A 22,931-nucleotide genomic window follows, 5' to 3' on the forward strand; every position below is an offset into this window, starting at 1 on the left:
GTGAAACCGTATGATAATTGACTTTTTCTGCTTGACTTATTTCACTCAGCATAATCTCCTCCAGTCCCATCCATGTTGATACAAAAGCTGGGTATTCATCCTTCTGATGGAGGCATAATACTCGATTGTATATATGGACATATCTTCCTTATCCATTTGTCCGTTGAAGGACATCTTGGTTCTTTCCACAGTCTGGTGATTGTGACCATTGCTGCTATAAACATTGGGGTACAGATGGCCCTTCTTTTCACTGTATCTGTATCTTTGGGGTAAATACCCAGTAGTGCAATTGCAGGATCATAAGGTAGCTCTACTTTTAATTTCTTAAGGAATCTCCACACTGTTTTCCAAAGTAACTGCACCAAATTGCATCCCCACCAACAGTGTAAGAGGGTTCCCCTTTATCCACATCTTCTCCAACACTTGTTTCCTGTCCTGATAATTTTGGCCATTCTAACTAGTGTAAGGTGGTATTTCAATGAAGTTTTGATTTGAATTTCCCTGATGACTAATGATGATGAACATTTTTTCCTGTGTCTGTTAGCCATTTGTATGTATTCTTTGAAGAAGTGTCTGTTTGTGTCTTCTGCCCCTTTTTGATGTGATTATCTGTTTTTTGGGTGTTGAGTGTGAGGGGTTGTTTATAGATGTTGGATATCAGCCCTTTGTGCATAGTGTCATTTGCGAATATCTTCTCCTATTCTATGGGTTGTCTCTCTGTTTTGTTGACTGTTTACTTTGCTGTGCAGAAGCTTTTGATCTTGATGAAGTCCTAAGAGTTCATTTTTGCTTTTGTTTCCTTTGTCTTTGGAAACATGTCTTGAAAGAATTTGCTGTGTCTGATGTCAAAGAGGTTATTGTCTATGTTTTCCTTTAGGATTTTGATAAATTCCTGCCTCACTTTGAGGTCTTTCATCCATTTTGAACTTACCTTTATGAATTCTGTAAGAGAATGGTCGAGTTTCATTCTTCTATACATAGTTGTCTAATTTTCCCACCACCATTTATTGAAGAGACTGTCTTTCTTCCACTGGGTATTTTTTCCTGCTTTGTTGATTATTTGACCATAGAGTTGAGGGTCCATATCTGGGCCCTCTACTCTGTTCCACTGGTCCATGTGTCTGTTTCTGTGCCAGTACCATATTGACTTGGTGATCACAGATTTGTAGTAAAGCTTGAAATCAGGCAACATGATACCTCCACCTTTTTCTTTTTCAACATTTCTTTAGTGATTTGGAGTCTTTCCTGGTTCCATACCAATTTTAGGATTGTTTATTACAGCTCTTTGAAAATTCCAGTGGAATTTTAATCAGGATGACATTGAAAGTATAGATTTCTCTGGGCAGCATAGGCATTTTAACAATGTTTAGTCTTCCAATCTATGAGCATGGAATGCTTTTCCAACTTTTTGTGTCTTCTTCCGTTCTTTCATGAGTGTTCTGTAGTTCCTTGAGTATAGATAATTTTCCTCTTTGGATAGGTTTATTCCAAGGTATCTTAGAGTTCTGGGTGCTATAGTAAATGGAGTTGCTTCTATAATTTCCCTTTCTATATTTTCATTGTTAGTGTATAAGAAAGCAACTAATTTCTGTGCATTGATTTTATATCTTGCCACATTACTGAATTGATGTATGAGTTCTAGTAGTTTAGGGGTGGAGTCTTTTGGGTTTTCCATATAAAGCATTTTGTCATCTGTGAAGAGAGAGAGTTTGATTTCCTCTTTGTCAATTTGAATACCATTTATTTCTTTTTGTTGTCTGATTGCTGTTGCTAGGACTTCTAGTACTATCTTGAACAACAGTTGTGATAATGGGCATCCTTGTCATGTTCCTGATCTCAATGGTAAGGCTGTCAGCTTTTCCTCCATTGAGAATGATATTCATTGTGGGTTTTTCACAGACAGCTTTTATGAAGTTGAGGAATGTTCCCTCTATCCCTATACTTTGAATCATTTTAATCAGGAACAGATGCTATATCATGTTAAATTCTTTTTCTGCATCAACTAAGAGAAACATATGGTTCTTCTCCCTTCTCTTATTGATTTGTTCTATCACATTGATTGATTTGTGAATGTTGAACCATCCTTGCATCCCAGGGATAAATCCAGGCTGGTCATGGTAGATACTCTTTTTAATGTATTGTTGGATCCTATTAGTTAGGATTTTGTTGAGAATCTTGGCATCCATTTTCATCAGGGATATTGGTCTGAAGTTCTCCTTTTTGATGGGGTCTTTGCTGGTTAGGGGATCAGGGTAATGCTGACTTCATAGAAAGAGTCTGGAAGTTTTCTTTCTGTCTCTATTTTTTGAAACAGCTACAGGAGAAGAGGTGTTATTTTTTTGAATGTTTGGTAGAATTCCCCAGGAAATCTTTCAGGTCCTGAGCTTTTTGTTTGGGGGAGGTTTTTGATCACTGCATCGATCTCATTACTAGACATCAGTCTACTCAGGTTGTCCATTTCTTCCTGTTTCAGTGTCAGAAGTTTATAGGTTTCCAAGAATGCATCCATTTCTTCTAGGTTGCTTAACTTACTGGCATATAGCTGTTGATAATAATTTCTATTTCTTTGGTGTTAGTTATGACCTCTCCCCTTTCATGCAAAATTTTATTAATTTGGGTCCTCTCTCTTTTCTTTTGGATTAGTTTGGCTAGTGGCTTATCAATCTTATTAATTTCTTCAAAAAACCAGCTTCTAGTTTTGACGATGTGTTCTACTCTATCTCTAGTTTCTAACTCATTGATCTCTGTTCTAATATTATTTCCCTTCTTGTGTGTGGGTTGGCTTAATTTGTTGTTGATTTTCCAGTTCCTTAAGGTGTAAAGAGAGTTGATGTATTCAGAATTTTTCAGGTGTTTGTTTGTTTGAGTGAGGCTTGGATGGCTATATATTTCCCCCTTAGGACTGTTTTTGCTGTATCCCATAAGTTTTGGACTGATGGGTCTTCATTCTCATTGGTTTCCATGAATTGTTTAAGTTCTTCCTTGATTTTCTGGTTGATCCAAACATTCTTGAGCAGGATGGTCTTTAGCTTCCAAGTGTCTGAATTCCAGTTTCAAAGCATTGTGGATGCTTTGAGAATATGGATATTCTGAGAATATGGATATGTATTATATGTATTCTATTAGGTAGGCCAGCTAATATACGGATCTTGAAAGCAGTGGTCTTATAGAAATTGTCCTTTAATGCATTTCCCCCTGCTCAGCAGAACCAGGTGCTCTAGGGAGGATCTCCTCTGTGGGCTACGTGTATATTCATTTATTTTGTGGTTAAACCATGATTGTTGTGGTGGGTGGGGTTAGCTATTATCCCTGTGGGCTACAATGACCTATTATGATACCTGTGGGTATACCAAAGAGCAAGATTTGTTCTCTGTGCCAGTAGCTGACAGTCCCTGCATAGGAACTGCAAATGTGCTGATGTATAAAGTTTGCTTTCCCAATTTCCATGGTGGGAGCCACATTGGAGGGGCATCTACAGGAGTTTGTAAAATATGTCTTCAGGAAAACTTTGGAGTGGGGAATTTGGAGAAGGTTAGTGCTGATTCTATAAGCATCCACCTATTTACTAGAGGAGAAAAGAAATGGCACCCACGAGCACTTTTATTTCTAGAGAAATTTTCTGTAGGTCCTTACCCCTCCAGCATACATAATAAAAATAATTTCCTTCATGTGTATCCTAGGCACATTTCGAACTGTTTCTTCTAAGTTTTGTCTCAGGCTGAGTTATTTAGTATGCTTTCTTTTTTTTTTTTAAGGGTGCAATTCATTTCCTATAGCTTTCTCTGAGTTAAGCTGAACTGACCTTTGAAGCCAGACATTATGGAGGCTCCTGTTCCCTGTATGCATCCCCAGGGCTGGAGGGGGTGCCAGGGGTGGGGTGTGGTATTCTTTCTTCTCTGTGCTTGTGATGTCTCTCGTTTGTGTATTCACACTATGGATTTGTTTCCCAACTGTGTTTCTATACCCTTCCCTTTTTAATGTGTTTTATGACTAGCTGTAGAAGATGTACTATACCACTCTTCAGGTGGTTTTCAGTGTTGATTGCAGTACATATATTCCTACCTCAATGAGCAGAACTCAGGATCCTGATATTCTACCATCTTCTCCCATATAAGGCTCCTAAACCATGGTTCAGCCTTAATTTTTGCTGAGTTTCTTCCTCAAATTTAGTAAGGTCTGAAGCAGGACTGGTGGAGTATATAAGCTACGGAGTCACACAGCATGGGGAAAAGTGGGCAAAGGAGGATGATGGTACCCCATTTTTTTATTTCTTAACTAGTCAAGGCTGAGAAGAATTAAATTTAATCCAAATAAGGGACATTTTGGAGGTGACCTGTGGCAAAATATAACAGGTTAAGAACATGCTTAAATGCAGCAGCTTTGGAGCCAGAGCCTGTGTTTGAACTCTTGATTTAACATATTACCTTTGTGATCATGGGGCAGTTACTCAAGCTTTCTGATCTTTAGTGATATGGTGATTGCTGTGAATTGTTTAAGACTGATGATTCACAGACCTGTACCCATGAAACAAATAATATATTATATGTTCATAAAAATAGTAAAGTTTGTAAAACACCTACAGGTTGAAAGTACATAACAATTGTAGCTACTGCACCACCATTATTCTCCTCTTCCTTGAAGAGATCCATAAAGGATCCAGGAGGCACTATGCCTTAAGTTCTTATTCTAGCCAGGGAATTTCTCAGTCTCTTATAAGGATGAAATTTCCCACAAAACTCAGGAAGAAAATGTTTTTAGCTACAACTAAAATTATCTTTAAAAAACTAGCCCATTTTAATGTTTAATTTTCCAATTTTAATTTTCCATTTTCTTCAATTTTTCATTTAAAATGAAATATAGTGATATTATTCATTTAAAAATAAGAAGGTCCACATACAAATGGATAAATCATGGGTACATTTAACTGAGAAAAAAATCCCGACTTGCCAGGTCCAATCCAAGAAGAATGACTCTTGCAGTGTTCCTCCCTCCTGCAGAGTTCCAGTCCAAGCTAGAGTTTAAGTACCATATTGGAAAATTTCAGTCTTGCCATCATTTCCATGGCATGTGTCTTTATGGGATATTTTAACTATAAGCAGCAGAAGAGTTTTTGTACCAACTGCTGTTTTCCAAATAAAACTTCAGCCATCCGCATCATTGACACCAGCTGTTTCTGTTAAGGAAAAAAAGTAATTTTTTGCATAAATTCATGAGTCTAATAAGTCAATTCAATCTAGTTGATCAATCATGGCCATCAGAATTAAAGAACAAAATAAAATGGAGTCATTCCTGTAGTTTGTAAAATTTGACCATCCATAAGAAACATTTACACACAGCTGAGGAAGCCTGAGGTATTTTGTAAAACTAGGTGAACCAGAAAGTAATCAATCAAAACATATTTAAGAAACACTATGATAGGCCCTGAGGGAAAACAAAAATTGTGTACAATCAGACTCCCTGTGTGAATAGTTTATAATTAATGTTTACTTCTTGTTGTCAGCAAATATGCCACATTATTACGGGAAACTGCCTCCCCATAAAACCCATTTTAATCAGTTACATATCTGAATTAGAGAACTGATAATATAAAAGAAACTAACATAACAAAATGTTCCTGTGTTGAACTGATTTTCACTATGATCTTGGGATGGCTGAACCAACTTCATACATTAGTGACTCCCACATACCTCCTTCCTTCCCTTCTTCCTCAACTATTCAACAGGAGCTGAACCACCCTGTCCCATAACTGTAAGATCATGAATTTTAGAGATTTGAGGGCTATTAGATACTAAGAACACAGCATCAAATACAGAGGATAAAAAGCTAGGAGCCTCTGGATCTTCCTGAAGCCATCATGTAGTGTGCAAAATGGTGGTCCATCACCAAGTTCACATATATAAGTCTTTTTCCAATATGATTGATGTCCTTACAAATAGAGATTAGGCTCTAAATGGACTAAGGAATGACCATATGAGGATACAGTGAGAAGATGGCCATCTGCAAGCCAGGGAGAGAGATCTTAAACAAAACTGTGAACACTTTGGTTTAAATCTTGTCCTCCAGAATGGGGAGAAAATAAGTTTTTGTTGTTTAAGCAACCCTAGCAAATATACCTGGCTATCTGTCACCTCCCAGTTCCTCCAAGGGCTTTAAAGACTAGCAAATTCCCACTGATTTTTTCAAATATGATTTCTCTATTCCCTGAGTATGAAATGCATTTAGACATTAATGAAGGAAAGCCATTTTTTTATGTTGAAGACTTTTGAGGAGTAAGAACAAGGAGGAAATCTTATAGAATATCTAAGATAATTTTCTTCTTAGTTCAGTAATTTTGGGGAAGAATAGAAATCCCTTTGTTTATATTAATTTCCCAAACTCCCACATGGCATCTGCCAATTAATAAAATAAAAAATGTCAAAACATTATATATTCAGTAATACATTTGAATATTGAGTATCCATATACAAGTAGAATTACCCATTTATGTATAGTCAACTCTTATTTTTTCTATTAACCATCAAATTACTCTAGGTTTCTATTTGAAAACTCTCCTGAAACCTAATAAATAATGGTGGGGCTCACTTGGAAAAAAGAAGACAATTTATTTTCCTAAACACCAGGTAGAGAACTGTAAAATCCTGTCAGTTCAGGTTTACTGCCATATTGCTATTTAATGGCTGCTATTGAACAATGGCACTCTACAAGGAACTCTAATGTATTGTACAGTGATGGCCTGTTTCTTGCCTCAAAGGGTTCAGTACCTGCAGGTACATCCTCATTCAGAAACATGTTCTGCTAGCTCTAATCTCATAAAAATACCTAGATCTGTATTAAGATTAAGTTGCCAGCTATTTCCCTCAGAGTGAGAACCCCTCTAGGGCTTTTGGTATCCTTTATCATAAACTAGCTTTGGATTCTGCTAGATACTGAATATTAATCTCCTCCAAAGTGCCGATGTTGAAACCTAATCCCCAAATGATAGTATTTGAAGGTGTGGTCTTGGGAGGCCATTAATTCATGAGTGCTCTCATTAAGAATGATTAGTTCTGGGGCACCTGGGTGGCTCAGTGGGTTAAGACTCTGCCTTTAGCTCAGGTCATGGTCTCAGGGTCCTGGGATAGAGCCCCACATTGGGCTCTCTGCTCAGCCAGGAGCCTGCTTCCCCCTTTCTCTCTGCCTGCCTCTCTATCTACTTGTGATCTCTTTCTCTGTCAAATAAATAAATAAAATCTTAAAAAAAATAAAGTGCTGAAAGGAAAAAAAATCTACAGCCAAGATTACTCTATCAGGTAATTTTATCTATCACTCAGAATTAAAGGGGAGGTAGAATTCCCCAGGCTAACAAAAGTAAAGCAATTATATAGTAAAAAGTAAAAGCAATTATATCTAAAATATTATATGAGAAGACTTAGAAAATATGTAAAATATGACAACACATACGTAAAATGTGGAGAAGGTAGTAAAAATAAAGTACCTTTAGCATGTGTTCAGACTTAAATGACCATCAACTTAATATAGAATGCTGTATACCTAGAATGTCATATATGCACCTGAAGGTAACTGCAAACCAAAACTATACTAGATACACAAAAAATAAATAGAAAGCCAAGTGTGACACCAAAGAAAGTTGTCAATCACATGGAAAGAGAGTAAGAAAAAAAAAAGAACAAAGGAGAAATTAAAAAATAAATCAACCAGAGAACAATTAACAAAATGGCAATAAGTACATACATATCAATAAGTAAATATAAATGGACCAAATGCTCCAATCAAAAGATTTAGGGTGACAGAATGGATAAAAGACCCAAGACCCATGAATGTGCTGCTTAAAGACACTCCAGACCTAAAGCTACATAAAAACTGAAAGGATGGAAAAATATATTCCATGCAAATGAAAACAAACAAACAAAAAAACCAGAGTACCAATACTTAAAGACTTAAAGACTTAAAGACTATGACAAGACACAAAGTAAGGCATTAATAATGATAAAGGGATCAAATCAATAAGGGGGTATTACAATTATAAGTATCTCTGTACCCAACACTGGAGCACCTAAATATATAAAGCAACTATTAACTGACATGAAGGAAGAAATTAGGAGTAATACAATAACAGGGGACTTTTTTTTTTTTTAAGATTTTATTTATTTATTTGACAGACAGAGATCACAAGTAGTAGGCAGAGAGGCAGACAGAAAGAGAGGAGGAAGCAGGCTCCCCACAGAGCAGAAAGCCCGATATGGGGCTTGATCCCAGGACCCTGGGATCATGACCTGAGCCAAAGGCAGAGGCCTTTAACCCTCTGAGCCACCCAGGCACCCCAATAATAGAGGACTTTAACACCTTACTGACATCAATGGAAAGATCATCAAGGCAGAAAATCAATAAGGAAACAGTGGCTTTGAAGGACACGTTAGACCAGATGGACTTAATAGATACATACAGAACATTCCATCTAATAATTGTAGAATACACATTCTTTTTAAGAGCACATGAGACATTCTCCAGGACAGATGACTTGCTAAGCCACAAAACCAATCTCAATAAATTTAAGAAAATTGAAATCAAATCAAGCATTTTTTCCAACCATAACGGTATGAAACTAGGAATTAATCACAAGAAAAAACTGGAAAAAACACAGACATATGGAGTTTAAATAACTAATAGGACAATAAGGAAATAAAAAAAAAAAATACACAGGAGAATGTGAAGATTAAAACACAATGGCCCAGTCTCTCGGATGAAGCTAAAACAGTTCTAAGAGGGAAACATATGACAATACAGACATATTTCAAGAAACAAAGAAACAAAAATCTCAAACAATGTAAGCTTACAACTAAAAGAACTAAAAAAGAAAAAAAAAAGTTAGTAGAAAGGAGGAAATAATAAAGAACAGACCAAAAATAAATGGAGACTGAAAACCAAACCAAAAAAAAAAAAAGAAAAAAAAAAGGAAACCAAGAGCCTGGTTCTTTGAAAATGTAAATAGTATTGATAAAGCTTTAGTGCTTTAGTGTGACTAATCAAGAAAGAGAGAAGACCCAAATAAAATCGCAAAATGAAATAAGAGAAGCAACAGCTGACACCACTGGAATTCATGGGAATAAAAAGGACTATAAGAGACTACTCTCAGAAATTAGATGCCAAATTTGGAAATTTTAGATGAAATAAATAAATATATGGAAACATACAATCTTCCAAAATGGAATTTGAAGGAAAAAGGAACATGAAAAGATTTGTAAGTAGAAATAAAATAAAATTGGTAATCAAAAAACCCAGCAAACAAAAGTCCACAAATATTTTCACAGGTGAATTTTACCAAAAACTATAGAAGACTTAATACCTCTTCTCTTCAAAATATTCTAAAATAGATGATGAAAAAAAGCTTCAAAACACATCCTATGAAGTCATAATTACCCTGATACTAAAACCACACACAGACACCACAAAAAAAGAAAATTATAGGCCAATATGCCTGAAAAACAAAGATGCAAAAATCCTCAAAAAATATTAGCAAACTGAACGTAACAATACATTTTAAGGATAGTTTAGCACAATCAAGTGGGATTTATCCTAGGTAACAGGATGGCTCACTATTCATAAATCAACCAACATGACACACCACATTAACAAAATTGATGAAAATCATATTTCAGTAGATGCAGAAAAAGCATGTGATGAAATTCAGCAACTGCTCACGAGGAAAACTCCCAACAATGTGGGCTTAGAGGAAACATATCTCAACATAATAAAGGCCATATGTGATAAACCCACAGCTAACATCACACTCAAAGGTGAGAAACTGAAAGCTTTTATCAGAAGATCTTAAAGAAGACAAAGATATATACTCTTGCCACTTTTATTCAACATAGTACTGGAAGTCCTGGCCCTAGCAATCAGACAAGAAAAAGAAAGGCATCCAAACTGGGAGGGGAAAAGTAGAATTTTCACTATTTTCAGATGACTTAATACTAGAACTGAAACCCTAAAGAGTCTACCAAAATACTATTAGAAATAATAAGTAAATTCAGTAAAGTTACAGTATAATAAATTAATATACAGAAATCTGTTGAATTTCTCTAGAAAAATAACAAATAGCAGAAATAGATATTAGGACAATTCCCTTTACCCAGGATAAATTTAACCAAGGGGGTGAAAGATCTGTACTCTGAATACTATAAGACGCTGGTGAAAAAAATTGAAGATGACACAAATAAAAACATACCTTTCTCATGAATAGGAAGAATTAATATTGATAAATGCTTGTTTTACCCAAAACAATCTAGGAATTCCATGTAATCCCTATCAAAATACCAGTAGTATTTTTCACAGAACTAGAATAATTCTAAAATTTGTATGGAACTACAAAAGATCATGAATAGAAAAAGCAATCTTGAAGAAGAGGATCAAAGCTTAAGGTATCACAATCCCAGATTTCAAGATATACTACAAAGCTATAATAATCAACACTGCAAGATAGTGGCACAAACATAGATGCATATATCATATAACAGAATAGAGAGCCCAGAAATAAAACCACACTTACATGGTCAACAAATCCATGAGAAAGGAGGTAATAATATACACGGGGGGAAAGGCAGTCTTTTCAACAAGTGATGTTGGGAAACTAGATGGCTACATGCAAAAGAATGAAACTGGACTATTTTCTTATGCCACACACAAAAACAAATGCAAAATTAAAGATCTAAATGGGATATCTGAAACCATAAAATCCCTAGAAGAAAACAAGCAGTAATTTCTTTGGCATTGGCTGTAGAAACATTTTCTAGACGTGTCACCTCAGGCAAGAGAAACAGAAGCAAAATTAAACTATAGAGATTACACCAAATTAAAAATCTTCTGCACAGCAAAGTAAATAATAAATCAAAAAGGCAACCTACTGAATAGGAAAAGATATTTACAAATGTTATATCTAATAAGGGTTAATATCCAAAATACACAAAGAACTTATACAAGTCAAACAAACAAACAAACAAACAAAAAGATCTGTTCCAAAAATGGGTAGAGGACTGGAATAGACAGTTTTCCCACAACATACAGATGGCCAAAAACATACATATGAAAATATGTTGAACATCACTAATAACTAGGGAAATCAGAACCCCAGTGAGATTCACCTCATACCTGTCAGAATGATGAGTATCAAAAAGAGAAGAAATAAGTGCTGATAATGATGTGGAGAAAAAGGAACCCTTGTGCCCTACTGATGGGAATGTAAATTGGTGCAATTACTGTGGTAAACAGTACGGAGTAAAAATTAAAAATAGATATACCATATGATTAGTAGTCCACTGATGAATATTACTCAAAACAAAAACTCATTGAAAAAGATACATGCACCCCTATGTCTACTGCAGCATTACTCACAAAAGCCAAAATATAGAAGCAACTTGTGTCCACTGATAGATAAATGGATAAAGAAGATATGGAATATATATACAATGAAATATTATTTGGTTATAAAAAGGAAAGACATCTTCCATTTGGACAACATGGATGGACCTAGAGTGTATTGTGTAAGTGAAATTATTTGTGTTGAACATAGCTTAATGTATAAAGTTGTGGAATCACTTCATTGTGTATCTGAAACTGATATAACATTATGTATCAACTATACTCAAAAAAATAGGTCAGAGAAGACAAATACCATGATTTCACTTATATGTGGAATCTAAAAACGAAAAGAAAGAGAAAGCAGAAATAAATAAATACAGAGAACTGGTTGTTGCTAGGGGGAGAGTGTTGGGGAGGATAGGAAGAAAGTGATGAAAGAGAGTGGTAGACACTTCCAGTTAAGGAATGAATAAGTCGTGGGAATGAAAGGTACAGCATGGAGAATATAGTCAATGGTATTGTAATAAATAGTGTTGTATGGTGACAGAAGCTATACTTGTGGTGAGCACAGCATAACATATGGATAGTTCAATCACTCTTTTGTATACCTGGGACTAATGTAACATTGTTTGTCAATTATATTTTAAGTTAAAAATAATTAAAAAATAAAAGATTATTTTCCTTATAAAAGATCCCCAGGGAGCACCTTCAATCCCTTAAGTTGTATGAGGATACAATGAAAAGAAAGCAATCTATGAACCAGTAAGTGCTTTCTTCCCAACACCTAATGTGTTGGGACTTGATCTTAGATTTCTCAACCTTCATAACTGAGAAAACTAAATTTATATTGTTTATAAACCACCTAATCTATAGGATCTGTGATAGCAGCCTAAACAAAGACTGGTCACCTTTGTCCACCCAGATAGGTTTCCTTAATTTCTAATCTCAAGGATAAGAGTTGGGATCTTAGATTCATCCTTACCTGGCTACCTTACCAGCCAAATGGTGACTTCTGGTCATCCTTCTCTCAAAAAGACAACTCTGAAAACCAAGAGTCAGATGCCAAAAATGCTTCTAAGAGATTCTTCCAGAACAATAGAACTTTCTTATTTTACAACTGCTTAACTAGGAAGATTCACTGAAGTACATGAGAGAACTCTTCTCTGAGATGACTTGCAATTCCCATCTCTGAACTTAGAAGCTATTAACTTGTCACATATTGCTTTACCTACTGCAACCATATACTTAAAAATAATAATAATTTTATATCATGATATATAAACATGCATAATATGTATTGTGAGATGTATTATTCAGTTTTCACACACTGCTTAGTGCATATGTGCTATCCTCTGGTTGGCAACCATGTACTTGGATCTCGTAGGTTAAAGGTGATAATAATAAACATTTGAGTTGGCACTTCACAAGGAAGATCAGCCTGAGTCTTCTGCATATTCAACTAAAATAACAGGATTAGAAGGGTAAGTATAAAGAAGATTTATGAAAATATTATGAGACTGATGGGACCAGCTACGAGCAATCTAGAGTAGGGGACTGGTTATAGTGTTTGGGAGGGGAAAGGAATATTCACTTTCCTTTTACCATCTCGGCCATTCTGGACCTTCTGGCTATAGAGGAGAAGTAGGGTCTACCAAAAGGAGGGGAAAAGATGATAGAATATGAGGAAACTCTGGAGAGAGTCCACCAATGTGGTAGCTGTTTATCTATCTAGAATAATAAACAAACAAACAAAAAAAAACATCAAAAACAAAGTTTAACAGAGAATGGAGAAATGTGTTGTTACTTCTCTCCCCTGTAATTTTTGTTTTCCTCAGGTATTTCTTCTCCTTAGACATTTCCCAGTATTTTACAGAATAAGGCGGTATTTTATCTGAAAGCATTTGGTAAATGTTCTTTGAGTCTAGAAGGCTGCAATTTGACAAATGGCTTCCTCACACAAACTCTAAGCATGATACAGAATGATTGACAACTATGCCAGCATTTGAAACGCAGCTAAGAGCTTTAAAGCATATAGTAGCTGAGACCCGGATGGAGTTTATCATCAGCCTTGAAGATTGTGGTTTATGTTGGCAATATAAAATATCTGTCATTTTAATACAGCTCTTACAAAGATTTTTAAACATGTCATTAAACAAACATACCAGAAAGATGGGCCCAGAGAAAGCCAGTTTTCAGATAGCAACAATAGAATCAAAATACATTACCACAGGATAATAGTCTCCTACTGTTTGATAAAGGACTCAGCTTCCAAAGCCAAAACAAACAGTGGCACAGCAAAGATGTTTCTTTTAGAAGTAGAAGACATTGATCTTATGACACATTTCTATTACAATGGTTTTATTTCTGTTACAGAGCAGGCTAAACTTGTAGCTATTCTAAATTTAGAAGTGTTTGGAGAAAGCCAGTCAGTGCTTCTCAGCATAGTTACCACCTGTATGCAGAATTAATGAAGTCCTCCCTGCACTCCACCACTCATTACCCCTTCCTAGCACTGTCCAAAATGTGATCTGCACCATTCAGAGACTAAAACAATAGGAACACGAGTCAATAAGTACAGGAGATGTATGAGGGGTGGGATAATGTTCAGAAGTGGTATTTTTTATGTATAGCATTTTGAAAACTCACATTCACAGCTAAAAATCCTGTACCTATCTCTTTTGCACAGCCCAAGTCTTGCTTGGAAAGGTGATAAAAGTTACTTAAAGCCATCTTCAGTTCCATTGTTTTAATATTTAAGTGTATTTACAGTATGGAAGAGATCTGGCCTGTGTGGTTGGCAGATAGACCTAAGAATAATGTATGAAAAACTTGGACACTGAGGTTATATTCTTGCTGTAATCTTGGAATAAACACTCTTCCTAGATTGTACCCAATGTTATGAAGGAAATGCAACTCCTCTATTTCAACCAAATCTCAGGAATTGTGCTTTTTGCACAAAGCTATACCTTCACATCTTCCTAATTTGTTTAATCAGAGACCACCTGGAGAGTGGATAAGTAGCATTGTGGAAGAGCTGCTAGGAGAATGTACCAGCTCAAATTATCTCCCCAGTCTAACATTCCCACCACCTGTCAAGTTTTTGCACTTATTTAATTCATTCCTCTCATGTGATCAGCACTAGGACTCCCAAATCACCCAGTCTTCCAGCAGGTATCAAATAGTACTTCTATTTTCAGCATTACCAGGGCTAAGTATTATAAAGACAATAATGATACAAAGACTAATGGATCAGAGATTCACACATTAAGAAGCTCACCATTAAGGTGAGGAGACAGATAAACAGACAAATTAAAAACTAAGACAAATGCTAACACCACTCTCCTAGAGAGTACTGAATTAAATTGAAGGAAAAAAAAAAAAAGTCCCTCACAATGGCAATTAGATCTTGATAGCAATCCTAATGAGAGGAGTTTCAGGAGAGAAGATAAAAACCAGATTACTTTGGAGTTGTACTGACTGGGAGGTCAGTAAAGAAAAAGAGAAACTGTTTTATTGTAAATTTTGCATAAAAATTGATCACCAGTGGGTGGTAACTAATGGGAACTCAGTGGTCAAGAGAGCATTTGTTTATTTGATTTAAAGTTAAGAGACTTGTAGTATGAACTGGCTATTGTAAAGGAACTTTATGCCTCAATCTCAGAAGTTTGAGTGGCTTTGTTTTAGTCTTTTAAGTCAACTTTTAAAAATGCAAGTACTATTACCGAGAAGAGTAAGTTCTTCGTAAAATCTGTCAGTTGTCAGTTAGCACCTTAGCAGGGCACAGGATGGTAGGGGGTGCCAAGAGCAGACAGGAGAAACGCTGCTCCTGACGAGGTGGGAGAGCACCCAATATCCGTTTCTTCACAGTTGCGCCTGGGAGTCAGCCAGAGAATCCCAGCTGGTGCCCGTTTGACAAACAATTCTCATTCTCATTCAATTGCCCAGAATATAGGAACACAAACAGGACTCAATAAATGCTCTTGCAAATTGCTCTTCTTTGTTAGGATTAGTTTTTAAATAAATGAAGATAAAGATTATAAGGAAGCTATAAGGGATTATATAATTTTGATTACTTCAAATAATAGTAAAATGATGTATGTTTATGAAAGTTAAAAAATATAAAAGGATAAAAACTAAATCTGCCTTCATCTCCTCCCTACTTTATTTATCCCCAATGGTAATCACAGTTACCAGCATGATGAAGTGCTTTTGTATTGTGCATTTATATCCACACACCTATACATTATGTACAGGTCATGTGGTTGCCTGGCCCTCTCGTCAAACAGTTTTCCCTTGTCCAATGTATACCTGTCAACAGGAATCTGATTTGGGAAGTTCTCACCTATCTTAATGATAGTAGTAACTGCTAATATTTAATAGGTGCTCTCTGTATTCCAGATATGATACCAAGCACTTTATTATTTTTAGTTTTACAAATACTAGTTACTTGAATGTATTCTCATAAATGATAAACACACACACACACACACACAAATAAAGAAAAGTCCCCAGGGTTAATCCTACGAATCCCAGACCCCTCCTCTGACATGACCACTGTTGCCAGTTAGGTAGGTATCCTAGACATTTTAAAAATATATATATATATATATGCCTGTATGTATATGCCAAAATATAATGGGTTTGTTTTTTTCCTAACTATCATCATTCTATAACTATTGTGTACAGCTTACATTTTCCATTTTGGTCATAGAGATCTTTCCATTTAAAACCATGTAAATACAATTCATTTCTTTTTTTTAACATTTGCATAGAAGACATGCTAATCCATTCTGCGGTTTCATCACAGATAAGCCATTCTTCTGAGTGGCATTGAAGTTGATCCTACTTTTTCACTGTAAGAAAGAATGTCCTAATAAAAAAGTTCATACAAGCCTTTTAAACATATATGTCATTATTTCCTCTTGTTAGTGAGAAGAGAAGTTGCAGGATGAAAAACAGAGAAGACATTTGCCTGGCATCCATTCCTTGTCCTCCATTTGCAATAGCCCTCATATTCCATTCAATCTTTTTGGGTGGTCGGGCATCAGAAGTGCAAAAGAAGTGGAGCTTAGGAGGTAGCCTAAGGCAGTGAGCTTATTTAAGAACTCAGATCACAACGATGGACATAGAGAATGGCACATATCTTAGAACTGTTCTAATCAAAATGAAACTCAAGGATTTTGATAGGAATTCTGAGATACTTATTCTTTCTTACTGTACACATATAGGAATGATGTAGACCTGGGAGATGTTGATGCCATTTGTATTAGTTTTGCTAGGGCTGCCATTAAAAAGTGCCACAAAGTGGGTGGCTTGAACACCAGAAGTTTATTTTCTCACCAGTCTGAAGGCTAGAAGTCCAAGAGCAAGGTGTCAGCAAATTCGGTTCCATATAAAGACTGTGAAGGAAGAATCTGCCCCAGGCCTTTCTTCTGTGTTTATAGCCTAATTATTCCTGAGTCTTTATGTTGTCTTCATTCTGTGTGTGTTGTGTTGTGTCCAAATTTTCACTTCTTGTAAGGATACCAGTCATACTGGATTAGGGTCCACTCTGAAGACCTCATGTTAACTAATTCTCTGAAGATCGTATCTCCAAATACAGTCACATTCTGAGATACTTAGGGTTAGAACTTCCACATATAAATTTTGAGGATATAATTTAGCTTATAATACCATCTCAGGATCACAGTGGGAGGTAACTCCAGGACAGATGGGAAAGCTGAAGATCAGTAGGAAATGGGTGCTTCCTGATTGAGCTTCACTTAAAGCTATTGTTCCTTTGCTAAATTCCTTTCAACTGAAATTTTTAGTTGAAATAGTCAATAATTTGTTTGAATTGCATAAGCAAGTTTAAATAGGACTTGTTCCTTGTGATGAAAGGAATCCAGGCTTTAAAAAAATATGTTTATGTGAAAGTCTGAAAGAAACTGTTGAGTTAACACCTAAAAGGCATTCTATTTTATTTTTTTAGAAGATTTTATTTATTTGATAGAGAGAAAAAGTGGTAGTGGGCAGGTAGAGAACAAGCTGACGAGTGAGGGGGAGAAGGCTCCCTGAGGAGCAGGGAGCCTAATTTTGTAGGGCTCAATCCTGATGCAGGATTCTGTCCTGATGTGGGGCTCCATCCCAGGACCCTGGGATCATGACCTGAGCTGAAAGCAGATGCTTAACCCCCTGAGCCACCCAGAAGCTCCCTAAAAGGCATTTTAAACATACTTCCTCATCAATAGAATATAAAAGTTCCAGGTCCTTTCACTATCATCAACAAGAATTGTTCATATGCTTCTTTAAAAATTGTCATTCTTTTGAGAAAACTGCCATCTCATCATTTTCATTTTTTCCTTCTGATTGTCAGAAAGTTCAGTATCTTATTCTTTGTTTATTGGCCCATTTCAATTCTGTGAATTGTCAATTTATATCTTTTGCCAATTATTTTATTTGGCTAATGGGTAATTTTATTAACTTGTGGAGTCCTATAGAAAAAGCTAAAAGAATAAAACGTTTTCTCCTGTCTTGTACCTGTTTGTAAAACTTCATTTATAGTGTTTCATGTTATACAGACATTTCTAAAATATTATTAGATGGTGAGAATTTTTAGTCTTTTTCTTTGTAGTGTCTGGGTTTTGTGTCATCCTTAGAAACACTGTTTCTTGGTTCTTTCCACAGTTTGGTGACCGTGGCTATTGCTGCTATAAACATTGGGGTACAGATGGCCCTTCTTTTCACTACATCTATATCTTTGGGGTAATGGACGAATGGATAAGGAAGATGTGGTCCATATACACTATGGAGTATTATGCCTCCATCAGAAACGATGAATACCCAACTTTTGTAGCAACATGGACGGGACTGGAAGAGATTATGCTGAGTGAAATCAGTCAATAGAGAAAGTCAATTATCATATGGTTTCACTTATTTGTGGAGCATAACAAATAACACGGAGGACAAGGGGAGTTAGAGAGGAGAAGGGAGTTGAGGGAAATTGGAAGGGGAGGTGAACCATGAGAGACTATGGACTCTGAAATACAACCTGAGGGTTTTGAAGGGGCGGGGGCTGGGAGGTTGGGGGAGCCAGGTGGTGGGTATTAAGGAGGGCACATATTGCATGGAGCACTAGGTGTGGTGCAAAAACAATGAACACTGTTACGCTGAAAAGAAATTTTAAAACAAATTAATTTTTTAAAAACTGTTTTTATGTCAAAATTACAAAAACATTCTCCTATAATTTTATACAGATAATACCTTTACTGTTAATTTCCCTTATATTTGATCTTAAGTATAGTATATTTGGAATATATTGTGAATGTTGTAATATAGAAAATGTAATTTATTATTCTAATGGATAGCCAATTGTCCCTAAATCTTTTAGTAAACAATATGTGTCTCTGGTGATTTGAATTATCTTCTTTATCATATATTAAGTTATCGTATTTGTAGTCCATTTCTGAAAAATCAATTCTGTTCCATTGATAGATCATGCTTATTTCTCTACCCAATTCACACTGTTTCATTTAAGATAGCTATATAACATAATAAAATATTATTTAAAACATAATAAGGTAACTTTAAATGTTTGAAGGAAACTCTTACCTTATTGCTCTTTTTAAAATTCTTCTTGGCTAGTTTCTTTAATGTATAGGCAATCAAGTATTCTGGTTTCTTAAATTCCAGCTTCCACCTGAGATACAGAAGTAAAAGGAGATCACACCCACACTTGTTATAAAAAAGAACCAGATTAACTTCAAATTTATTACTTTTTTTTGAGCCCATCAGAGAGTTGAATTCCAATGAATAGTCTCAAATACCTAAGGAGAGATGGCCCCTGCCAGGAGAGAGGAGAGCAAGCATTCACTCATCTGAGGTAGCTAGGAACCAGGTACAGTAATAAAAATTAAGCTAGAATATTTGAAAAACTGGTAAAGGTAAGTGTTGGCCTGCAGAATAGTGTGGAACCAATAGAGACCACAGAAATTGTCTATGTGTTGTTAGAGGCTCTCTCTCCATGAACCTCTTGGGGTATACTCACAGAAAAGATTGAACCAAGCCCTAAGGAGTATGTTTTGTAGGAAAAAAGCAGCTGTGTGAGAAGGCAAGAAATTCTGGGCATCTTCTCTATCTCCATTAAGAAACAAGAATAATCAACAATTGCCAGAGAAAATCTGTATGACATTAGGTTAGGTAAAGAAGTTTTATATATAACTTCAAAATTCTGCAAAAGAAATAAATTGGACTTCTTTATAATTAATTTTTCTACATGAAAGAGTCTTTTAAGAAAACAAGTGACAGGGGCGCCTGGGTGGCTCAGTGGGTCAAGCCACTGCCTTCGGCTCGGGTCATGATCCCAGGGTCCTGGGATCGAGTCCCACATTGGGCTCTCTGCTCAGCGGGGAGCCTGCTTCCTCCTCTCTCTCTGCCTGCCTCTCTGCCTACTTGTGATCTCTCTCTGTCAAATAAATAAATAATTCTTTAAAAAAAAAAAAAGAAAACAAGTGACAAGACATAGACTGGGAGCATATATCAGAATTCTGAAAAGGACTTGTATACAGAATATATAAAAGCCCTCAAAACTTAATGAAAAAATGGACAATCTGATTTAAAAGATGAGCAAAAGACACACCCTTCAGTAAGATAGCTGCAAAGATGTTCAAAATTAGTAAATAGGGAAATACAAATTAATACTGCAATGTAGTAATACTACACACTTATTACAATGTCTAAAAAAAGAAAAAACAAAAACTTGTCGTAGTGTGTGCTGAGAAGAATGTGGAGCAACTGGAACTCTCATAAGTTGTTAGTGGGAATTCAAAATGCTAGAGTCAATTTGGTAATACTATGCCAATTTCTTATGAACTTAATATGCAACTATCCCACTCCTAGTTATCTACCATGAAGAAATAAAAACTATGTTAACAGAAAAAGCTGTATGCAAATACTTACAGGAACTTTACTCATAAGCACCAAAAAACTGGGGGGGAAACCCCTCTCTCTTTCAACTGGTGAATAAACAATGTATGGAATACCCGTACAGTGGAATATTACTCAGTAATAAAAATAGCAAACTATGAACTCACATGACATGCATGAATCAGAAAATACATCTTGGTAAATTAAAGAGGTCAAACCCAAAAAGCTACATAGTACATAATTCCATTTACCTGAAGCTTTGGAGAAGGCAAACATAGTTGCTAAATTGGGGGTTAAGGAGAGGAGTTGTCTACATAAGAAATGTTGAGGGAACAGTGGTAGTTACATGACTGTATACATTTTTCAGAGATATACAAACCACTAAGTGTAAAACTCACTGAATATGAACTTTTAAAAAATAAGTCAACCAGAATGCATGTGGGACTGGGGGGAGGAGAAAGATAGAATAAAAATTAATGAATCTAGCTGCATTATAAATAAATCACATAAGCATATTAAAAGGAATGATAGGAAATAAGATAATTAAGATAATGTAGAAAAATAATACTTTGGATACAACAACAACCCTGCACTCAAATACTGTACTGTCGTTGGTACATTGTTTTTCACAGAAATATGAGTTCAAAATTCTAATTCTACTTCATTTTTATACCTGGAGAAACAAATAAATGTACTATAGATAAGAAGAGCCAGAGTAGGTTACTACAATTAATGAAAGGAAGATAGTAGAATGAACCCTGTAGTGTAAGAGACAAAAGCATCAATACAGATGTATGGTTAAAACATACACGTAAGATGGATAGAAGAGAGAGAGTGTGTGTGTGTGTGTGTGTGTGTGTGTGTGTTAACACTATCTACTGACAGGACTAGAAGTAGTAAGAACCCAGTAGCAATGACTTTACTTGGTTTCTAAAAACTATTCTTTAGTGTAAGAACTCTGGAGAACTGGTTTAGTCCAAAACCAGACCATACAAAATACAAGCTGAACCCCAAAGCATCTTGTGGTGCCGGGAAGCAAGAAAGTACTAAAAAAGGGGAAAAAAAGTATCAGAAGCTCACAAACCCCACCTGAAGGCTTCCAATGGCCAAAGGTTGAACATCTTGAGCAACAAAGTAAATAATTAAATTATAATATTGTATTATACTCCAAATAATATATTCATTAATCCATATTATATGGATATAAATGAAAATGAAAAGAAAAATAACATGACACCTCTTTCCTATGACAAATACCAACTGACAAATGCAGAATAAATGGAGGTAACTAAAAATCACTGTTGGAATAGAACACTACAGTAATTAATATAGGCAAGATCCACCAAAGGATTCCAAACTAATGGATGAAAGTTTAAGGAGAGACAAATTAAGGGAGAAAAAATGAATCACATGATTATAATTAAATAACTTTAAAGATCTGATTAAGTAATGTTGGAAAACAGTTTTTAGTAGATACTATTAAGCTTAAACAATACTCAAACATTATATATTGTAAATTTTAACTACAAAGGGGTAAATAATTAGAGTTCAGAATCCTAGCAGATATCCCTTAATCAAAGAATTGAGGTTAATATAACTAGTGTTTTTCAACCTCATGTACCCCTGAGGTGATGTGCTGAAAAAAGCATATCACCTCTGTGGTATCCTTCCCAATAATGGAGAACAACAATCTAATGGGAAAAAAAAAAAAGATTCAGACAGACCCAGATCAAAATAATTGATTCTTCAAAGTATCAAGGACACAAAAGACAAAGGAAAAAATGAGTGTCTTTAGTCTTTTAAGACTAAAGAGAAATGATAACTAAATTCAGTGTAGTATCCTATATTAAACCCTGGAGGACAAATTATTCATCAAAAAAATCAGTGAAATCTCAGACATTTTCTACTTAAATTATTAGTATATACTAAGGTAATTTCTTACTTTTTTTAAGTGGGGGAGAGGAAGAGGGAAAGGGAGAGAAAGAATCCCAAGCAGGTTCTATACCCACCAAGGAGCCCAACAAAAGGCTCAATCTCACAATCCTGAGATTGTGACCTTAGCTAAAATCAAGAGGTGGATTCTTAACTGACTGAGCTACCCAGGTGCCCCTAATTTCTTACTTGTGATAAATATTCTAACTTCAGGTACAATATTAAGGGGGAGCTGAGTGAAAAGTATATGGGAATTCTGTATTATATTTGTAAACTCTTCTATGAATTTAAAATCATCTCAACTTAAAGAAAAGAAAACCTCCATTTCCCATGAGAAGTTAATTGAAGCTATTTGAAATCACAGATTAATTTGAGAATTATTATTTTTATAATAGAGAATCGTACCTCCAGATATCATATTTCTTTCCATTTACTCAATGTTCTCTGTTTTGTCTTTTTGTTAGGCATAATGGGTGACTTTAAAATATAGCTTTTACTTGTAGTAGTTTTTTGGTGGTGTCTTTAGCATTTTCTATATGTCCTCTGCAAATAGTGAAAATTTTAGTTCTTCCTTACCATTTTGGGTGCTTTTTATTTCTTTTTCTTATCTGATTTCTGTAGCCAGTACTATGTTGAATAAAAGTGATCTTATTCCTGATTTTAAAGAAAAATCTTTCAATTTTCCACCACTGAGTATGGTGGTAGCTGTGAGTATTATATATGGCCCTTATTAAATTGAG

At 35.4% G+C, this 22,931-nt stretch overlaps 1 long non-coding RNA gene across 1 annotated transcript in view; it reads right to left on the reverse strand.

The window, feature by feature from the left end:
- Positions 1 to 4,792: 4,792 nt before the first annotated feature.
- Positions 4,793 to 22,931, reverse strand: part of LOC309844296 — a 91,417-nt gene continuing 73,278 nt past the window's right edge. The window contains exons 2-3 of the long non-coding RNA XR_014300590.1: positions 18,946 to 19,033; positions 4,793 to 5,173 (exon numbers count right to left, since the gene is read on the reverse strand). This is a non-coding gene — a long non-coding RNA (uncharacterized lncRNA). The remainder of the gene's footprint in view (positions 5,174 to 18,945; positions 19,034 to 22,931) is intronic.

Source organism: Mustela nivalis (assembly GCF_964662115.1).
Source record: "Mustela nivalis genome assembly, chromosome: 11".
Lineage (NCBI taxonomy): Eukaryota > Metazoa > Chordata > Mammalia > Carnivora > Mustelidae > Mustela > Mustela nivalis.